Genomic DNA, 19,633 nt, shown 5'->3' with positions numbered 1-19,633 from the left:
AACAAGCTTTACAATATATTTACTTGAAATAACTGTGGCTATTTTTTTTGGTGATTGGTAAAATACTGACATTATGAAATGACCAACTAAGATATAACTTTCGAATAAAAATGGACACCAGACAGAAACTTGGGGCGTGATACTCCAGAAAGATTTCCCAATGTGGTAGCGAGCAGGAACTTCTGTGAGCTTCTTGCCGCTTGTCCCGGCAAAGCCGGCAACACAATACAAAGTTAATTAGTTCACTTAACGTGGTCCCATGGTCCTCACGCCACAAATGAAGGCTCATAAGTTGATTCACCAGGACCCCGCTTGGCAGCCACCCCCCCCCCCCCCCCCCCCCCCGGTACCAAGGCTGAGCAACTCTTTAACACTTGCTCAGCCAGCCCTACTCAGCTCACAGCCATGGTGCCGAGATGACCGACCCCAAGATTTGGTGACATGGATCTGGGGAGGCTTCTGGATGCGGTTGAGGCCAGGAAGGATCTCCTGTTCCCCTGAGGGTCCAGGAGGGTGAGCCACAGGGCAGCCAGTGCTGCCTGAGGTGAAGTGGCAGCAGCCTCAGCTCGGGAAGCATGACCAGGAGGATTGGCCTCCAGTGCTGTGAGAAGGTCAACTACTACACTGGGCTGCACGTGTGAGTTGCCACCCACCCTCCCAGAAACCTCCCCAACCAGACCCCCAACCATGCATTTGCCCCCAACCCACCCCTCTCCCCCTTCACTCCCTCAATCCTCCACCCCTTTCCTTCATCACTCCAACCATCCCTGCACCCCATCCCTCCCTTCACCCCCCTCCCTCCCTTCACCCCCTCCCTTCACCCTCCTGCAAACCTTCCTTCACACACCACCACCACTACTGTGAACCGCGCGTGTGGCTAACGATACCCCCTCTGTCTCCACAGAAGAAGTTGTCATACAATCGCCAGGAGAGGGCCCAGACTGGCGGAGGGTTGCGGACTTAAGAATCTTCATGATCTTCGAGGAACAGGCCCTGGAGGTTAAGCGGTAGCTGGGGACAGAGCGGTCACCAATGCAGAGGCCGGCTCACGCCCCAGAAGTGAGGTTCCACCAGGCCTCACCCAAACGTAAGCTGTTAATGCCATTCTGACTCACACATTGCTCCCACTGGCAACGTGTTCATTCTCCCACAGGTCCTTCAGTCGATGGTGCCGGCCCATCCGGGGTGGCTCCTTCCCTTATGTCCCATGAGACTACGTCACAGGAGAGCTCCGAGGATGACACAATCGATGCATCACAGCTGTCATCCTCACCCTCCACCAGTGCAGTGACAGGGACCTATGTGGGCAGCGTTAGTGTACAGGCTTCTGGGACACAATCTGGTGAGCACCACACAGCTGCTGATGCACATCAGGTGGAGGCAGGAACGCCCAGGCGAGACAGCGTCGGAGGTCTGCTGCATCCCAGGACCCAGCTGGTGCTGAACCTCTGGAACATATTATCCCAGGGCTGATGGAGACATTAGAAAGGGGTTGGGACATTCAGAGGGCGATGTCAGCGATACTCCAGCAGCTCCATAGCCAACTGGAGGAGTCCCAGAGGCTATGAGTGCAGGAGATGTCACTGGCAATGCGTGACACCGAGGCAAATACTGCTAGGGTCGAAACCGCAGTAGAGAACCTGGTGCATGACATCAGCACCATTAGTGGAGGTGTCCAAGGCCTGGCTTAGTCGGTGATGGCCATGGCTGAGGGCCATGGCAGAGTGTCCGACTTTCTGGGGGACGTGACCCAATACCAGGCTGACCTTGATGAGACGCTGAGAGACATGTGCCGGTCTCAGATGGGAATGGTCGAGGTGCTGCGCAATTTGTCCCATTCACAGGTGGGCATTTCTGAGGCACTGCAGAGCATAGTCAAATCACTGAGGAGCATTGCCGAGGGCTTCGGCACCAAGGTGCAGACAATGGGCAGAGCCAGATGACACGGAGCAGCCGGAGCTCAATCCAGCTGCCCCTCCATCCTAAGGTGAACCCCAGAACCCTTTGAGCACTGAATGGGACTAGGGGGCACAGAGAGGCAACCTGGACCCATCCTACGAAGTGGCCCCAGGGAAGACCACGGGACGTGATTAGCAGCTGCTGCCTCCATTTCTGATGTGCATCCTGGGAATACACACACCTAGACGTAGAGGTAGAGCAAAGAAGGCCAAGCACTCAGAGGGCACTGGTGGGTGGGGGGAGGTTGGTGGTGGTAGGGGGTAAGGAATGGAGTATGCGTTGGGGAGGAGGGTGTGCTGGGCTGGCAGAGGGTGGGGATAGTGGGGCGGCACCATTGTGATAATGGGGCACACCCACAACGGGGCTGCACCTCCCATCACCCCCTCCCCCCCCCACCCGAGCGCAGAGGGAGCATGCCAAGTGCCTCTGGGCTCACCACCTGGAGCGAAGGTGGCTGCTCACCTCCTCAGCTCCCCGCAGCAACCCATCCGCCAGATTCACGTTTTTCAAAAGGAGTAATAATTGGTGCCTGTGTGGCCACTTGCTGGTTGAGGCCACTAGATCGCGGGAGGCAGTTACATATAGGGAGACTTCTGTTAATTGTATGGAAATAGTGCTTAAGTGATGATAATTGGTGCCTCCCCACGCTATGGCGGGATCCTAAGTTCGCCTACTGGAGCGGGCCGGTTGCATCGCAAACGATGTGCTGCCTATCATGGTTCTTGTTTTTGGCTTCACCCACTATTTCCTGAACGAAACAAGGCCAGAGGGAACAAAGTCCGCTAGCGAATGGGTTTTTATCTGCGGGTTTCCCAGCGCTCGCAGTGCCGAGAAATATATGTCTATTTAACACAACTTGCATTGTATAAGGGTTTGAACGGGAAACGCGTGGCTGAGGCCTCACACAGCCATGTTTTGTATTGTGGGGAGCTCCGCTTGTCGGCCCCAGAAATGATCCCGAACCTCTACCCCCAGCCCGAACACACTATGGGAGGGTCCCTGTCTCCCCCAAGACTAACGTTAGGCATACCCGGCCAGATCACGCATATGCAAAAAAATGCCAGCATGGTACTTTGGCAGCGCCCATGACTGCTGAATGTGCCACCAAGATTCCAGGCTGGCACAGCTAAGGGTGCCCAGGCAGCACCAGCAGTGCCAGGGCACCACTGCCCAAAGGGCATGGATCTGGCTGCCTCCAATCCCCTAGGAGACACCCACGAGTGCCTTTCATCCTGGTCCCTGTTTGTGGGGACTAGTGCTGAGCGACGTTCACCTAAGGTCTCTGTGGTGAATGGGATGAATCCCAAAGCCTCAGGTACCTAGGGAATCTGCACATTAGAGTGAGACTTACTGCCTCACTCTGAAATGCAGATTTTCCAAAAACTGATCCTGACTGCAATGGGCAGATTTACATTGCAACGACCCACAAGATCGTGTTTGCAAGCTGGGTAGATTCTGGGAGCGGGATCGCTAGGCTTTCATTGGCCACGCTGTGCTGCAGTGCGTAGCTTTTCTGGGCAGCATAGCCATTGGATTGCGCTCAAAGTAAAAAATGGAAAAACTTAAACTAAACTCAGGAAATTGCCAGGCGAATGGCATTTTGTTTGAAGCACTGGAGCAGGAACATGCAGAAATGTACATATGAGGGAGGTGTTAGTTTGTCATGTTTATGTATGGGGTAGGGGTCATTTTTAAATTTCCTCTCCCGCCTTCCAGTCAAATAAACATTCAGGGCAGGATTTTCCACTCCAGCCAGCAGCAGGAATCATCATGGACGGGAACGTAAAATTGGATTTGTGGTCAAGCACGGAAGTTTCTGAAAAAATTAGTGTAATTTTTAAATGGGAAAATCGGTGTGATTCCCACCGGCCCCAGTGGCATGACCCAGCCAGCAATCTTCATGCACTTGTATAAAATAAAATTTCCCCATATGAAAACATTGTGCCTGAGGTACAAAGCATCTGTACCACACACTCTGGGGGTCATCTAAGCATTTCAGTGAAGAGGATGCTGCATTTCAAAGACTCCACAGCACTTGGTCTGATTCAAGTTACGATGATGGCAGTGAGGAACAGTTCCCAAATCAGTATTTTTCAAACCTTTTTCCCCGGACCCATTTTTACCAACTGGCCATCCTTCAGGATTCACGTCGGCTGAACTTTGCAATCACCCCGCCCAAACTTCGTGACCCATCTTCACTTACCTTAATGCGACAGGTGAGCCTGCTTGGTCCTCATGGTCTCATTTGCTTTGTCATTCAATGTGATATTTCTGATAATGACTTCAGCTGATATAAGGGGCAGGAGTCTCTGATCACGGGCCGGGGGGGAGGGGGGGCGGGGGCGGTGCGAATCTCGCGATGCTGGTTGGCGGGGCACTGGTCAGGGGCCCAGCGCTATGGGCCGCATTAGGCAGAGTCCTGCTGGCGCTGTTCTCGTATGGTCCTACCCGGCGGGACCTCCGCGTTCATGATGCGGGGAGCAGCCTGGTGGGGGAGAGGATCTGACTCCGGGTGGAGCCTCCATGGTGGCCTGGCCCGTGATCGAGGTCCACCCTGTAGCTCTCTGCCATGTTGCATTGGGGCCGGCACAGAGAAGGAAACCCACGCGCATGCGCAAACTCCCGTCAGCCGTGGTGCACATGCGCGGACCCACGCCGCCCGTCTTGACGCCCGTTTCGGCAGTTGGAGCAGCGTGAGGCTCCCCAGTGCCGTGCTGGCCCCCTGTGCAGCGCAGGATCGCTGCTCCTCGGGGCCTGTTGTCGCCCCCGTAAAATACTCCGGCGTTTACGACAGCGTCAACACTTAGCTCCAGGATCAGAGAATCCCGCCCAAGATCTCTACATCTGTTGAAAAAAATTAAGAGGTTTGTCCTTGAGCTTGCCATGTATAGTCTTCAAATGTCTTTGAAGTTTTGAAGGTTTTAAACTTTCATTTGCCAGTGCTTTCCTGCATATAACACAGATGAACATCGAATCCTGATTTGCAGTAACAATTAAAAAACTCAAGTAATTACCTCAAGTAATCATTTTATGCTGCTTTATCCCTGTTTTCAGCTTCTTCTTCATAGATTGTTCACCAGAGGCCCAGGAGTTCACACGACCAATGCTGACAGCTGCAAAATGGAGGAATCTGTCTCCCACCCAGAACATGACTTCAGCATAAAGGGTGTGTAATCTGCTCTGTCGCCGCTCCAGGCAGGAAGTCTCCAGCGATTTTAAAAAAGAATCTGCCTCTGCTGATGTCATCAGGAAACATTCTGCCCTGCAGGGCTCTGGACCTGCGTACTGCTGAGGGTGCACACACGCGCAGAAGGCCAGCTTTCTGAAAGCAGGTTGTGGCCAGCATTTTTAAAAGCCAGTTGTGCCGTTGGGCACTACATCTCACGACCGGGAATGCCGTGATGCATGGCGTCGTGACCCGCCCGACACCCGCCTCTGACCGACCTGCAGGTCACGACCCTGGGTTTCAAAATGATTGTCCTAGACTTTCAGTGGTGGCCATTGAATGAGAGGTTCCACATTTGGTGGCTCCTGCTCAAGATGGATTTTGTTAATCCTTCCCCACCCGCATGGAGGCCTTTTTGAGGGCGAAAGGTGTGTGAGTGCCTGTGGTGGTATGAATGGGAGCACTGCCATTGGTGCAGAGCATTGATTTCCTATTGGCTCTGGCTGGTCATGTGCCTCTCTGATTGGCTGGGGCTAGTCATGTGACCGCTCACCAATTGGTCGAGAGGCAAGTAGACCCCGCCTCTGAGGCGGGGTATAAATACCCAGAATTCCCGGCGGTCGGCCTTTCTCTGTAGTCGACCACCGGGCTAACAACTAGCTGATTAAAGCCTAAGTTTGGATCTTCATCGTGCCTCGCATCCAATTGATAGTACATCAGTGCCCAGGGAAGGTAATACTCCTCTGGCGAATCTGGCACATGGGTCAGAGGACAAGAAGTGCTACAAGAAAAAGCCAAGGCAAAAAGCAAAGGGGAGAGTTGTAGTGATCTGCATATCTGTGAATATACACAAGGGGTCAATGTAAATGAAATGAAATGAAAGTCACTTATTGTCATGAGTAGGCTTCAATGAAGTTACTGTGAAAAGCCCCTAGTCGCCACATTCCGGCGCTTGTCCGGGGAGGCTGGTACGGGAATCGAACCGTGCTGCTGGCCTGCTTGGTCTGCTTTAAAAGCCAGCGATTTAGCTCAGTGAGCTAATTCAATACAACTAATCTATCACTGGAGGGAGCACGGGAGATGTTTAAATACAAATAGACAGGAAGTCAGAGACGCTTCACAGGAACGGCAGCTGTTGAGCAGGACACAGACAGGCAGCTCAGATGTTACATAGTATAAGCGCTGGAGAGAGAACAAACTCATACAAATAAAGCCTCTACTTCAACTCTAAGACTACAAGCTTTATTCAGACACAAGGAATAACACATGGTACCAGGAAACTTCTGAACGCTTACTAGAAGATTACACAAGATGCAGACAAAGACCAAATGACAAGAAAACTTGTACCGGACATTCGATGTGGGGAGACATGGCTGATTCAATGAAACCCATTGGAACTCCACCCGCAGTTGAAAACAACTGGTAATTTAAGACATAGATGGAAAAGCTTTAAACAAATGTTCAAAATATATATCATAGCTAATGATATGAGAACAGCCTCCAAGGAAATGAAAATAGCACTGCTCCTAGCAGAACATAAAGCTAGAGAAATCTATAACGGCTTTAAATACTTGAAAGGTGAAGACAACACCAAATTAGAAGTAATACGTAAGAAAAATATGAAGATCACTGTAGCACCAGTAACAATGCTGCTTTAAGATATTCAGCTTGGAGACCAAATTGCACAGGGTTAGGGTTAGTGATGCGAAACACAAACAATTATTACCAGAACAGAAAGGTTTAATGCTGGAACTCGTGAATGACAAGTGCCTATTGCAAGAAAAAATATCTTTACGTTTTTAACAAGAGAAAATGCCTTAAACGTTCTTTTCCATGGGTCTGAATAAGTTAAAATGGCGTCTGAGCACATTTTAAACTGCCCGGGGAACAAAAGACGCAAATCTGGATCTACACATACGCAGGAAACCGCAGCCGCGTATGCGCAGTTGAAAGAAATGACCGCACAGTTCGACAACGGATATGCGCATGCGCAAAGTGTGCATGCGCAGTTGGACACAAAGAGCGCACTGTTCAAAGATGGATCTGCGCATGAACAAGTCGCGCACGCGCAGTTTACAAAAAAGAGCACAGCAAAGGAAAATCGATTTGCCCATGCACAATTGATTCCTACGCTTTACGTCACGATCGTCATGACGTTACAAGACTCAGACCACGCCCACTTAAAGGGGAAATGCCCCAAAATCACAAACAAGATGTTTAAAGGCACAAAACCACAAAATTCAACCTCAAAAGGCACAACAATGCCTGAACTTCCACCAGTAGTTGAAAATAACTTTCGCACCGCCCTGGAACAAGCAGTTTGCTCCACCCAAAGTGAAGAGAACAATGACGAATCCGAAACCAAAGAAGATGATTTATTCATTGAACATGAAGAGAACAATAACAAATCCAAAACAAAAAAAATGATTTGTTTATCGAAAAATACTACTTAGACATGGCTGAGTTATTCGGAAATGCTAATCATAGCATCAGCAACTCGGTTGCAAAGCTCAACACAACTCTCCTCATGGTAGATGAATCCAATACCATGATGTAATGGCAGATCATCGATACAACACCATGCATGAACAAGACCGTGAAGGTCTACCCACCGTATCTGAACAACCAGAAGCAGATTATGAAAGTCTACCCAGCTCATATAATCAACAAGAAGACAATGTAAGTCTACCCACTGTATGTGAAAACAGTGACAATGCGATCACAATCGACATACAGGATGTGCAGGATCGCAGCGAGACTGACAGATCTCAGCTCATCTGTACAGAAACACTCAACAATCAAAGTAGGGCTTCTCATGAGTTCAGAGAGACCACATCAATTGAAACCTCACCCACTCTAAACTACCCACAAGAAAATGAAATCTTGAAGATTTTAACTCCAGAAAAGAGCACCAAGAAACCAAAGATGATTCAAATGAACCAGAAATGACTCCAAAAGAGGAGCACCAAGGAAGCAAAGAAGAGGAATCAAAACCACCACAAATGACTGATGTCACCAAGACCAATGGAACATCAGATCATTCTCACAATCCTCGAGAAAAAACGCTCAATGAAACAGCAGATACTACAGAGAACACTGACACCAATAACTTGTAGAATGACTCAAATTACCCACATGGAACAGTCATTGAGCGCAACAAGAACAACAAGAACCACAAGAAGCACAGCAGAAACAAGAACAACAAGAACAAAAAGAACATGAAGCACAACAAGAAGCACAACAAAAACGACAAGCACAGCAACAGAAACTACAAGAACAACAACAAAAACAACAACAAGAAACATAATAAAAACAACAACAAGCACGACAAAAACAACAAAAACGAAAACAACAAAGACAGAAATGATGGAAACAACAACAATGAAACAACGGCCTGTACAACATGGTGCAATTCTGCGCATGAAGACAATGCAACAGCACACTCCAAAACAATGACAAGAGTATAAACATACCATGGCATGACAACGAATCTCATGGATTCACATTTGCTCCGGAACAAACAAGCACACCGGCTTTCAAGACACACTAAATCAATACCAGAAAAAAGTCCACGTCAGTCAACATCAGTGCTTCGACCATTCCAACACCTCGTGATGACTTGTTGGTTACTTAAGAACAAGGACACTGATGACATTCAAAAAAAAAAAATTACAATATCAACATCACCACGTCAACAACAAGAGAAAAAAACCCTCAAACGAATAAATTCATAAAGTTGGACTCATAATCTTTTGTTAAGATTGGACTCATCAATATTAATTGGCTTTGTATAATAAACTAATATCATCACCACTTGTACAGATATGCATATCATAATTAATCTAACTGTTTTGTACAATTTTCTTCAACACTGTACAGAAAATATGTAAAATAAAAAAGGGGGATGTAGTTAATCTGCATATCTGTGTATATACACAAGGGGTCAATGTAAATGCAATACAACTAAGCAATCACTAGAGGGAGCACGAGAGATGTATAAATACATACAGTCAGGAAGCAGAGACGCTTCACAGGAACGGCAGCTGGTGAGCAGGATACAGACAGGCAGCTCAGATGTAACGTAGTATAAGGGCTGGAGAGAGAACAAACTCATACAAATGAAGCCTCTACGTCAACTGTAAGACAATGAGCTTTATTCAGATACAAGGAATAACACAAGAGCAAGAACCCTGCCTTGTCCCACAGTGCAAGACGTGTGCGGGTGACCTATTGCTGTATATTTCGGACCCACTTGGGGGCATTGGTAGAATTGTGAGCATTTTGAATTTCTTATGTCAGTTTTCCAGATACAAGCTGAACATGGGGAAGAGTGAGGTGTTCCCGATTGAGACCAGGAAGATGGAGAGGAGGTTGGGAGTGCTGCCATTCAAGGTGGTGGGGCTGGGTTTCAGGTACTTACGCGAGGTTGGGCGCAGCTGCACAAGCTGAATCTAACTCAGTTGGTGGAGCAGATGAAGGAGAACTTTAAGAGTTGGGATGTGCTGCAGCTTTCGCTGGAGGGGTGGGTGCAGACATTGAAAATGATGGTGCTGCCAAGGCTCCTGTTTGTAAATCAGAACCTCCCAATCTTCGTTCCAAAGTTATTTTTAAGGGTGGGGAAGGCCCCATGGGTGAAGAGGGCACATTTAGAACCGGGGCTTGGGGGGGGGGGGGAGGGGTGGGGTGCTGCTGGCGTTGCCAAATATAATGAATTATTACTGGGCTAACATCGCTATGGTTAGGAAGTGGGTAGTGGGACTTGGGTTGGTATGGGGGCGGATGGAGGCGGCTTCCTGCAGGGGAATGAGTTTTGGGGCTTTGTTGATGGCGCCTCTACCATTCTCACCAGCCAGGTACCCCAGGAGCCCAGTGGTAGTATCAGCCCTGAGGGTATGGGCGCAGTGGTGGCAGATCTGAGACTGGAGGGTGCCTCGGTGTGGGCACTGATTTGTGACAACCACAGGTTTGCACCCGGGGGACTGGACCCGAGCTTTCGTTGGTGGCAGCAGGCAGAGATCGAGTGGTTTCGGGACTGCTTGGAGGACCTGGAGGAGGAATATGAGTTGCCCAGCGGGAATGGGTTTAGATATCTCCAGGTCTGGGACTTTGTGAGGAGGCAGGTGCAGTCCATTTCAGGGTTGCTGCCCTCGGGATTGCAGGATAAGGTGCTGTCGAGGGAGGGGGTAGGGGAAGGGAAGGTGTCCGAGATTTATAAGGAGCTGATGAACTGGGGGGGAGCTCTGAAAGGAGAAGATAAATGGAAATGGGAGGAGGAGCTGGGGGGAGAGTTGGAGGCTGGGATGTGGGAAGAGGCCCTGCGGAGGTGATTGCGTCCTTGTTGTGTGCAAGGCTTGGCCTCATCCAGTTCAAAGTAGTTCACAGGGTGTATATGACGGTGGCTAGGATGAGTAGGTTCTTTGAGGGAGTAGAGTGCATGTGTGGACAGTACACAGGGAGGCCTGCGAACCATATCCACATATTCTGGGCATGCCCGAAACTGAAGGGGTTCTGGCAGGGATTTGCAGAAGTAATAATCTGAGGTGTTGAGGGTGAAGGTGGTCCCGTGCCCAGAGGTAACGATACTTGGGGTGTCTATACGGGTGTTCCCCAATTGGAAACCATGGCTCAACCAAAAGGTCCACTCCCTGCTAAAGTCCCGGATAGAGGCGTTCGAGTCTGACAACCCTGCCCTAGATGAGCAATCCAGGTACGACGTACGGAAAGTCATCAGGAACACCAAGAGAATTTCGCTGCTCTGTGCCAGGCCCGCTCAATCGCCGCTGTAACCAGGCCCATTGTTCCTGCACCCCCCACGTGCGACACGTGGGAGCCGCCATCTTCCTCCCCCCAGAAAACGTGAGGGTCGTGGGTGCCGCCATATTGTTTGCCTCAGGACACGTATGGCCCGTGGGCGCCGCTATCTTCCCCCCATCAGGCCTTGTGCGGCCCTTGGGCACCACCATCTTTAACGCCGTCCGCAATCCGCGTCCCATGGGCGCCACCATCTTCCCCGCCTCAGGACCCCTGCTCGTCGGGCACCTCATCGCCTGCAACCGCCGCCGACCAGCCAGGGGATTCCAACACCAGCTACAGCTCGCCTCCATCACGATCGACCAGTCCCGGCCGCACAACCTTGCAACCGCGTTGACGACGGTAAAGGTCAATTGGCACAAGACATCATGCCTTCTTGACTCCGGGAGCACAGAGAGCTTCATCCACCCCGATACAGTAAGGCGGGGCTCCCTCGCGGTACACTCCATCACACAACGAATCTCCCTGGCCTCCGGATCCCACTCCGTGGAGATCCGGGGATATTGCACCGCCACCCTCACCATCCAGAGCATAGAGTTCAGTGACTTCCGGCTCTACGTCCTCCCCAACCTCTACACTGCCTTGCTACTAAGCCTGGATTTCAAGTGCAACCTCCAAAGTCTCACTCTGAAATTCAGCGGGCCCCTACCACCCCTTAAGGTCGATTGTCTTCTCTGTTTGCAAACCTCACCCCGGATTGCAAACCCGTCGCCACCAGGACCAGATGGTACAGTGCCCAGGACAGGACCTTCATCAGGTCTGAGGTCCAGGGGCTTCTGCGGGAAGACATCATCGAAGCCAGCAACAGCCCCTGGAGCGTCCAAGTCGTAGTTGTGAAAACTGGGGAGAAAAACAGGATGGTCGTTGACTACAGTCAGACCATCAATCGGTACACGCATTCGAAGCGTACCCCCTCCCACGCATATCTGATATGGTCAATCAGATTGCATAGTACCGGGTCTTCTTGACAGTGGACCTGAAATCTGCCTACCACCAGCTCCCCATTCGCAGGGCAGACCACCCGTACACTGCGTTTGAAGCGGATGGCCACCTTTACCACTTTCTTATGGTTCCCTTCGGCGTCACTAATGGGGTCTCGGTCTTCCAGTGGGAGATGGACCGAATGGTTGACCGGTATGGACTGCAGGCCACCTTCCCGTACCTGGATAATGTCACCATCTGCGGCCACGACCAGCAGGACCACGACGCTAACCTTTCCAAATACCTCCACTCTGGCAAACTCCTCAACCTAACATACAAGGAGAAGTGCGTGTTCAGCACCAACCGCATAGCCATCCTCGGCTTTGTGGTGCAAAATGGAGTTCTAGGGCCCGACCCCAATCGCATGCGCCCTCTCATGGAACTCTCCCTCCCCACTGCCCCCAGGCCCTGAAACGATGCCTGGGGTTCTTCTCATATTACGCCCAGTGGGTCTCTAACTATGCGGACAAGGCCCGACCACTCATTCACTCCACCGTTTTCCCACTGATGGCCGAGGCTCACCAGGCCTTCAACCGTATCAAGGCCGACATCGCCAAGGCCGCGATGCACGCGGCCGACGAGACGCTCCCCTTCAGATGCATCAGACATCGCTCTAGCCGCCACCCTCAACCAGGCAGGCAGGCCCGTGGCATTCTTTTCATGCACCCTCCATGCCACCGAAATTCAGCACTCCTCCATCGAGAAGGAGGCCGAAGCCATCATAGAAGCTGTGCAGCATTGGAGGCATTACCTGGCTGGTAGGAGATTCACTCTCCTCACTGACTGATGGTCGGTTGCCTTCATGTTCAATAACACACAGCGGGGCAAGATCAAAAATGATAAAATCTTGAGGTGGAGGATCGAGCTCTCCACCTACAATTACAAGATTTTGTATTGCCCCGGTAAGCTCAACGAGGTACATGTGCCAGCGCACAAGTGGATCGACTCCGGACCCTACACGAAGCTCTCTGTCACCCAGGGGTCACCCGGTTCTTTCACTTCAGAAAGGCCCGCAATTTGCCCTACTCCATTGAAGAGGTCAGGGCTATCACCAGAGACTGCCAAGTCTGCACGGAGTGCAAACCGCACTTCTACCGGCCAGACCGTGCGCATCTAGAGAAGGCCTCCCGCCCCTTTGAACGCCTCAGCAGGGATTTCAAAGGGCCCTTCCCCTCCACCGCCCGAAACACGTACTTCCTTAACGTGGTCAATGAATACTCCAGATTCCCTTTCGCCGTCCCATGCCCCGATATGACGTCTGCCACCGTCATCAAAGCACTCAACGCCATCTTCGCCCTGTTTGGTTTTCCCGCCTACATCCACAGTGACCGGGGATCCTCATTTATGAGCGATGAGCTGTGCCAATACTTGCTCAGCAAGGGCATCGCCTCGAGCAGGACGACCAGCTACAACCCCTGGGAAACACGCAGGTGGAGCGGGAGAATGGGACGGTCTGGAAGGCCGTCCAGCTGGCCCAACGGTCCAAAAATCTCCCGGTCTCCAGCTGGCAGGAGGTTCTCCCCGACGCCCTTCACTCCATTCGATCGCTACTTTGCACTGTGACTAATGCAACCCCCCATGAAAGTCTCCTTGCCTTCCCAGGAAGTGCACCTCCGGGGTTTCGCTCCCAATGTGGCTGGCAGCTCCAGAACCCGTTCTCCTCAGCAAGCACGTGTGGCTCCACAAGGCGGACCCGTTGGTCGAGAGGGTACTGCTACCTCATGCAAACCTGCAGTATGCCTACATGGCATACCCCGGCGGCAGCCAAGACATAGTCTCCCCCAGGGACCTGGCACCAGCTGGGTCCCCACCCCTCCCTGCCCCGGCGCCTCCCTCCCCCCCAGTGCACCTCATCGCGGCCCCCGCTCCAGGACGATCCGTCCTCCCCTTGGTCCCACCTGGGGATGAAGATGAGGTCTACACGCTCCCAGAGTCACCAGCGGCCGAGCCGACACCTGCATCGCTACCGGGACTGTGGCGCTCACAACGGAGGATCAAGGCACTCGATCGTCTGAATTTGTGAACTTTCCCCAAAATGTTTACCGTAAAATGCAGGTAAATAGTTTTCCACCACCCCCGCTGGACTCCTTTTTAACAGGGGGTGAATGTGGTAGCCACCACTGTTGTATATATCACAAATGGGATGTAATATGGTAAGGCTCCTGTACTACAGGTATGGGGGTAGATCCCTGCCTGCTGGCTCTGCCCAGTAGGCGGAGTATAAATGTGTGGGCTCTCTGAGCTGCAGCCATTTCGGCAGCAGCTGAAGGAGGCAACACATCTCTGCTTAATAAAGCCTCGATTACACTCTACTCTTGTCTCAAACAAAGAACAAAGAAAAGTACAGCACAGGAACAGGCCCTTCGGCCCTCCAAGCCTGTACCGACCATGCTGCACGTCTAAACTAAAATCTTCTACACTTCCGGGGTCCGTATCCCTCTATTCCAATCCTATTCATGTATTTGCCAAGATGCCCCTTAAACATCACTATCGCCTTGCTTCCACCACCTTCTCCGGCAGCGAGTTCCAGGCACCCAATACCCTCTGTGTAAAAAACTTACCTTGTACATCTCCTCTAAACCTTGCCTCTTGCACCTTAAACCTATGCCCCCTAGTAATTGACCCCTCTACCCTGGGGAAAAGCCTCCAACTATCCACTCTGGCTATGCCCCTCATAATTTTGTATGCCTCGATCAGATCGACCCTCAACCTCCGTCGTTCCAATGAGAACAAACCGAGTTTATTCAACCGCTCCTCAAAGCTAATGCCCTCCATACCAGGCAAAATCCTGGTAAATCTCTTCTGCACCCTCTCTAAAGCCTCTGCATCCTTCTGGTAGTGTGGCGACCAGAATTGAACACTATACTCCAGGTTTGGCCTAACTAAGGTTCTATATAGCTGTAACATGACTTGCCAATTTTTATACACAATCGGCCAATGAAGGCAAGCATGCCGTATGCCTTCTTGACTACCTTCTTCACCTGTGTTGCCCCTTTCAGTGACCTGTGGACCTGTACACCTAGATCTCTGTCTCGTCGTAATTGATAGTGCATCAGTAGGCCTCCCTGTGCACACCTATCCTCTACTCCCTCAAAGAATCTACTCATCCTAGCCACCGTCACCTGCGCCCCGGAGGGATGTGCTGCCACTGTTGTTTTGGCAGCTCATGAATAACGCTGAGCCTCTCACACGGAGAGAACACATTCACCCTTCGCAAAGGCTCCTCCCACATCCCGGCCTCCAAATCCCCCCAGCTTCTCCTCCCACGTCCGCTTAATGTCTCCACCAGTATCCCCTCCCAATCCATCAGCTCCTTGCAGATCTCAGACAACTTCCGCTCCCCTAACCCCTCCCTCGACAACATCTTATCTTGCCGTCCCAAGGACGGCAACCCGGGAAAGGACGGCACCTCTCTCACAAAATTCCGGACCTGCAAGTACATGAAAGCAATCCCCCTGGGCAGCTGATACTCTTCCTCCAGGTCCTCTAATTTAGCAAAGCTGCTTCCGACAAACAGGTCCACGAGTCGTTCAATCCCCACCCCCAAAACTCGCATCCAGCCGGCTCCCCCCCCCCCCCACCCCCCCCACCCCCACCCCCGCCCAGTGCAAACCTATGATTATCACAGATCAGTGCCCACACTGAGGCCCCCTCCAGTCTCAAATGCTGCCTCCACTGCCCCCACAACCTCAAGGCCGACACTAACACTGGGCTCACAAAGTACCTGGCCGACGAGAACGGCAGAGTCGCCGCAGTAATGCCCTCAAGCGCATTCCCCTACAAGTCGCCTCCATCCACCCACCTACCGACCCCTCCCCCACTACCCGTTCCCTGACTATAGCGATGTTTGCCTCCCAGTCGTAATTCATTATATTAGGCAATGCCAACCACGACCCCCCCCCCCCCCCCCCCCCAAGCCTCCCCTCTCGCCCCACTCTAAAGAAGTGCACCTGACCTCAGTGGAGTCTTCCCTACCCACACAAACCCTGAGATCAATGCGTTAACCTTTTTAAAGAATGACTTCGGGACAGAGATCGGAAGGTTCTGAAATATAAACAGGAACTTGGCAGCACCGTCATCTTTACTGTCTGTACCCGTCCCGCCAATGACAGTGGCAGCATGTCCCACCTCTTAAAATCCCCCTTCAACTGCTTCACCAATCGAGTAAATTTAACTTTTGCAGCGGTGCCCAACCTCGCGTCACCTGAATGCCCAGGTATCTAAAACTCGCCCCACCATCTTGAACGCAGCTCCCCTAACCTCTTCTCCTGGCCTCTGTCTCAATTGGGAACACCTCGCTCTTTCCCATGTTCAACCTGTACCCAGAGAACTGGCCAAAGTCCTCCAAAATCCCCATGATGCCCCAATGCCACCCAGTGGGTCCGAAATGCATAACAACAGGTCGCTTGCGTACAGCGAAACCCTCTGCTTGATGCCCCCCTCGCCCCGCACAATCCCTTTCCAATCTCTCGACGCTCTAAGCGCCATTGCTAATGGCTCTATTGCCAAGACAAAGAGCAATGGGGAGACCGGGCACCCCTGCCTCGTCCCATGGAGCAGCCCAAAATATCCCAAGCTCACCTGATCCGTCTGCACATTTGTGACCGGTGCCCTATACAGCAACTGGACCCAGTCCACAAACCCCTGCCCAAACCCAAACCGGCCCAACACCTCCCACAATTCCCATTCCACTCGGTCGAAAGCCTTCTCCGCATCTAATGCCACTGCCACCTCCACTTCCTACCCATCCGGGGGCATCACAATCACATTAAGCAGCCTCCTCACATTGGTCGACAACTGTCTCCCTTTCACAAACCCCATTTTCTTTCACCTATCACCCCCGGGATACAGTCCTCAATTCGCGAAGCCAACACCTTTGCCAACAAGTGTCCACAACCTTCATGCTCACATTCTTTTTTTTTAAGAAAATATTTTATTGAGGCATTTATAATTTTAACATTCTAAACAACAGAATGGCCCAACACAAACAAAAACCCCACAATAACATGCCCAACTTCCCCCTGCCGTAACTCCTTGCTAACCATATATTAGATTCCCTGCCCTTATTCTTCAATTCCATGCCTCCCTTTCCTCCCGCCGCCCCCCAATTCCACACACACACACACATACCCCCCCCCCCCCCCCCCCCCCCCCGCCACCTGCTGACGGTCAGTTTTCCTTAAAGAAGTTGATGAACGGCTGCCACCTTGGAGTGAAATCCTGTGTTGAATCCTTTAAGGCAAACTTAATCTTCTCTACCCTGAGAAACCCTGCCATGTCACTGACCCACACCCCCGACTTTGGAGGCTCCGAGTCCCTCCATCCCAGCAAAATCCGTCTCCGGGCCACCAGGGAGGCAAAGGCCAAAATGTCGGCCTTTCTCAACCGCTGGAGAAGATCTTCCGACACTCCAAATATTGCCACCTCTGGACTCGGAGTCACCCTCCCTTTCCAGGACCTCTGACATGACATCTGAGAATCCCTGCCAAAATCCCCTCAGGTTCGGACAAGCCCAAAACATATGTACATGATTCGCCGGACTTCCCCCGCACTGCCCACATCTGTCCTCCACCTCTTCAAAAAACCTACTCATCCGGGCCATAGTCATGTGAGCCCTTTGGACCACCTTGAACTGGATCAGGCTAAGCCTGGCACACGATGAGGATGCATTGACTCTCCAACTCCCCTCCCAACTCGTCCTCCCACTTCCTCTTTACCTCCCGACTTTGACCCCTTCCGACTCCATCAATTCCTTGTATATTTCCGAGACCCTCCCCTTCCCAACCCCTGTTTTAGGCATCACTTTATCCTGTAGTCCCCTTAGAAGAAGACGAGGGAAGCTTGGAACCTATCTCCGGACAAAATCACATACCCGCAGGTACCGAAATCCGTTCCCACCCGGCAACTCAAACTTCTTCTCTAGCTCCTCCAGGCTCGGGAAACCCCCCTCAATGAAGAGATCCCCAAATCTCTCAATCCCTGCCCTCTGCTACCTCCTAAAGCTTCCATCCTGCTCCCCTGGAGCTAACCAGTGATTTCACAGATCGGTGACCACATCAACACCCTCTCCAGCCTCATGTGTTGCCTCCATTGCCCCCACACTCTCAGGGCTGCCACTACCACTGGGCTTGTGGAGTACTGAGCCGGTGAGAATGGCAGAGGTGCCGTTAACAAAGTCCTTAGACTCGTGCCCTTGCTAGATGCCGCCTCCACTCGTTCCCACATCGACCCTTCCCCCACTACCCATTTCCTAACAATTGAAATATTGGCCTACCAGTAGTAGTTAATAAAGTTCGGAAGAGCCAAGCCACCCTCCCTGTGCCCTCGCTCAAGAAGGACCTTCTGCACCCTCGAGGCTTTCCCGGCCCATATAAAACCCGAGATCGCCACGTTCATCTTCCCCAAAAATGCCTTGGGGGTGAAGATTGGGAGACGCTGAAACACAAACAGCAATCTTGAGAGGATTGTCATCTTCACAGTCTGTACCCTCCCCGCCAAGGACAGCGGAAGCACGTTCCACCTATGGAAGTCCCCTTTCTGCTCAATCACCCTGCCCAAATTTAGTTTATGAAGCTGACCCCGCCCCTTGCCACCTGAATACCCAGGTACCTAAAACCCCCTCCCACCACTTTGAACGGCATCTCCCTCAATCTCTTCTCCTGCCCCCTTGCCTGGATCGCAAAGACCTCGCTCTTGCTCATATTCTGAGAACCAGCCAAATTAATAATATAATAATAATAAATTCCTCCATTATTCCCATAATTCCTGCAATCCCCCAAAAGGGTTGGTTAGATAAAGGAGCAAATCGTCCGCATAGAGTGACACCCTATGTTCCTCAAACCCAAACCTTCCCAGAACATCCCACAGGTGCTTCCACTCCACCCGATCAAAGGCCTTTTCTGCATCCATGGCTACCACCATCTCGCGCCCCTCCGCAGGCTTCATTATCACATTTAGAAGTCGTCTAATATTGGGTGTCAGGTGTCGTCCCTTCACAAATCCCGTTTGGTCCTCCCCTATTACCCCCGGAACACAATCCTCTATGCGCGTAGCCAAGATCTTTGCCAGTAATTTTGCATCTACATTCAACAGGGTGATTGGCCTATGCGACCCACAGCTCTACAGATCCTTATCCCGCTTCAAAATAAGGGAAATCGATGCCTGCGATAACGTTGTGGGGAGCACTCCCAGCTCCTTGGACTCATTAAAAGCCTTTAACAGGAGCGGCCCCAGCAGCCCGGAAAACTTTTTATAAAACTCAACCGGCTATCCGCCAGATCCCGGGGCCTTAGCCAATTGCATCGCCCCCAACCCGTCTGTTAACTCCCCAAGCCCAATTGGGGCTCCCAGACCGTCCACCAACTTTTCATCTATCCTCGGGAACTCCAGCCCCCCCAGGAATCGCTTCATACCCTCTTCTCCGGCTGGGGGTTCCGATTTATACAATCTACCGTAAAACTCCCGAAACACATCATTCACCCCTGCCGGACCAAAATCACCTTCCCCCTGTATCTCTTACTTTCCCAATCTCTCTCGCTGCCTCCTGTTTCCTCATTTGATGCGCCAGCATCCTACTGGCTTTATCCCCATATTCATTGACCGCGCCCTTTACCCTCCTTAGCTGTGCCTCCACTTTACCTGTGGACAGGAGCCCAAATTCCAGCTGCAGTCTCTGAAGCTCCTTTAAAAGCCTGTCATCCGGAGACTCCGCATACC

This window comes from Scyliorhinus canicula, chromosome 1, assembly GCF_902713615.1.
Source record: "Scyliorhinus canicula chromosome 1, sScyCan1.1, whole genome shotgun sequence".
Taxonomy (NCBI): Eukaryota; Metazoa; Chordata; class Chondrichthyes; order Carcharhiniformes; family Scyliorhinidae; genus Scyliorhinus; species Scyliorhinus canicula.
Note: the sequence above shows the minus strand (reverse complement) of the source record.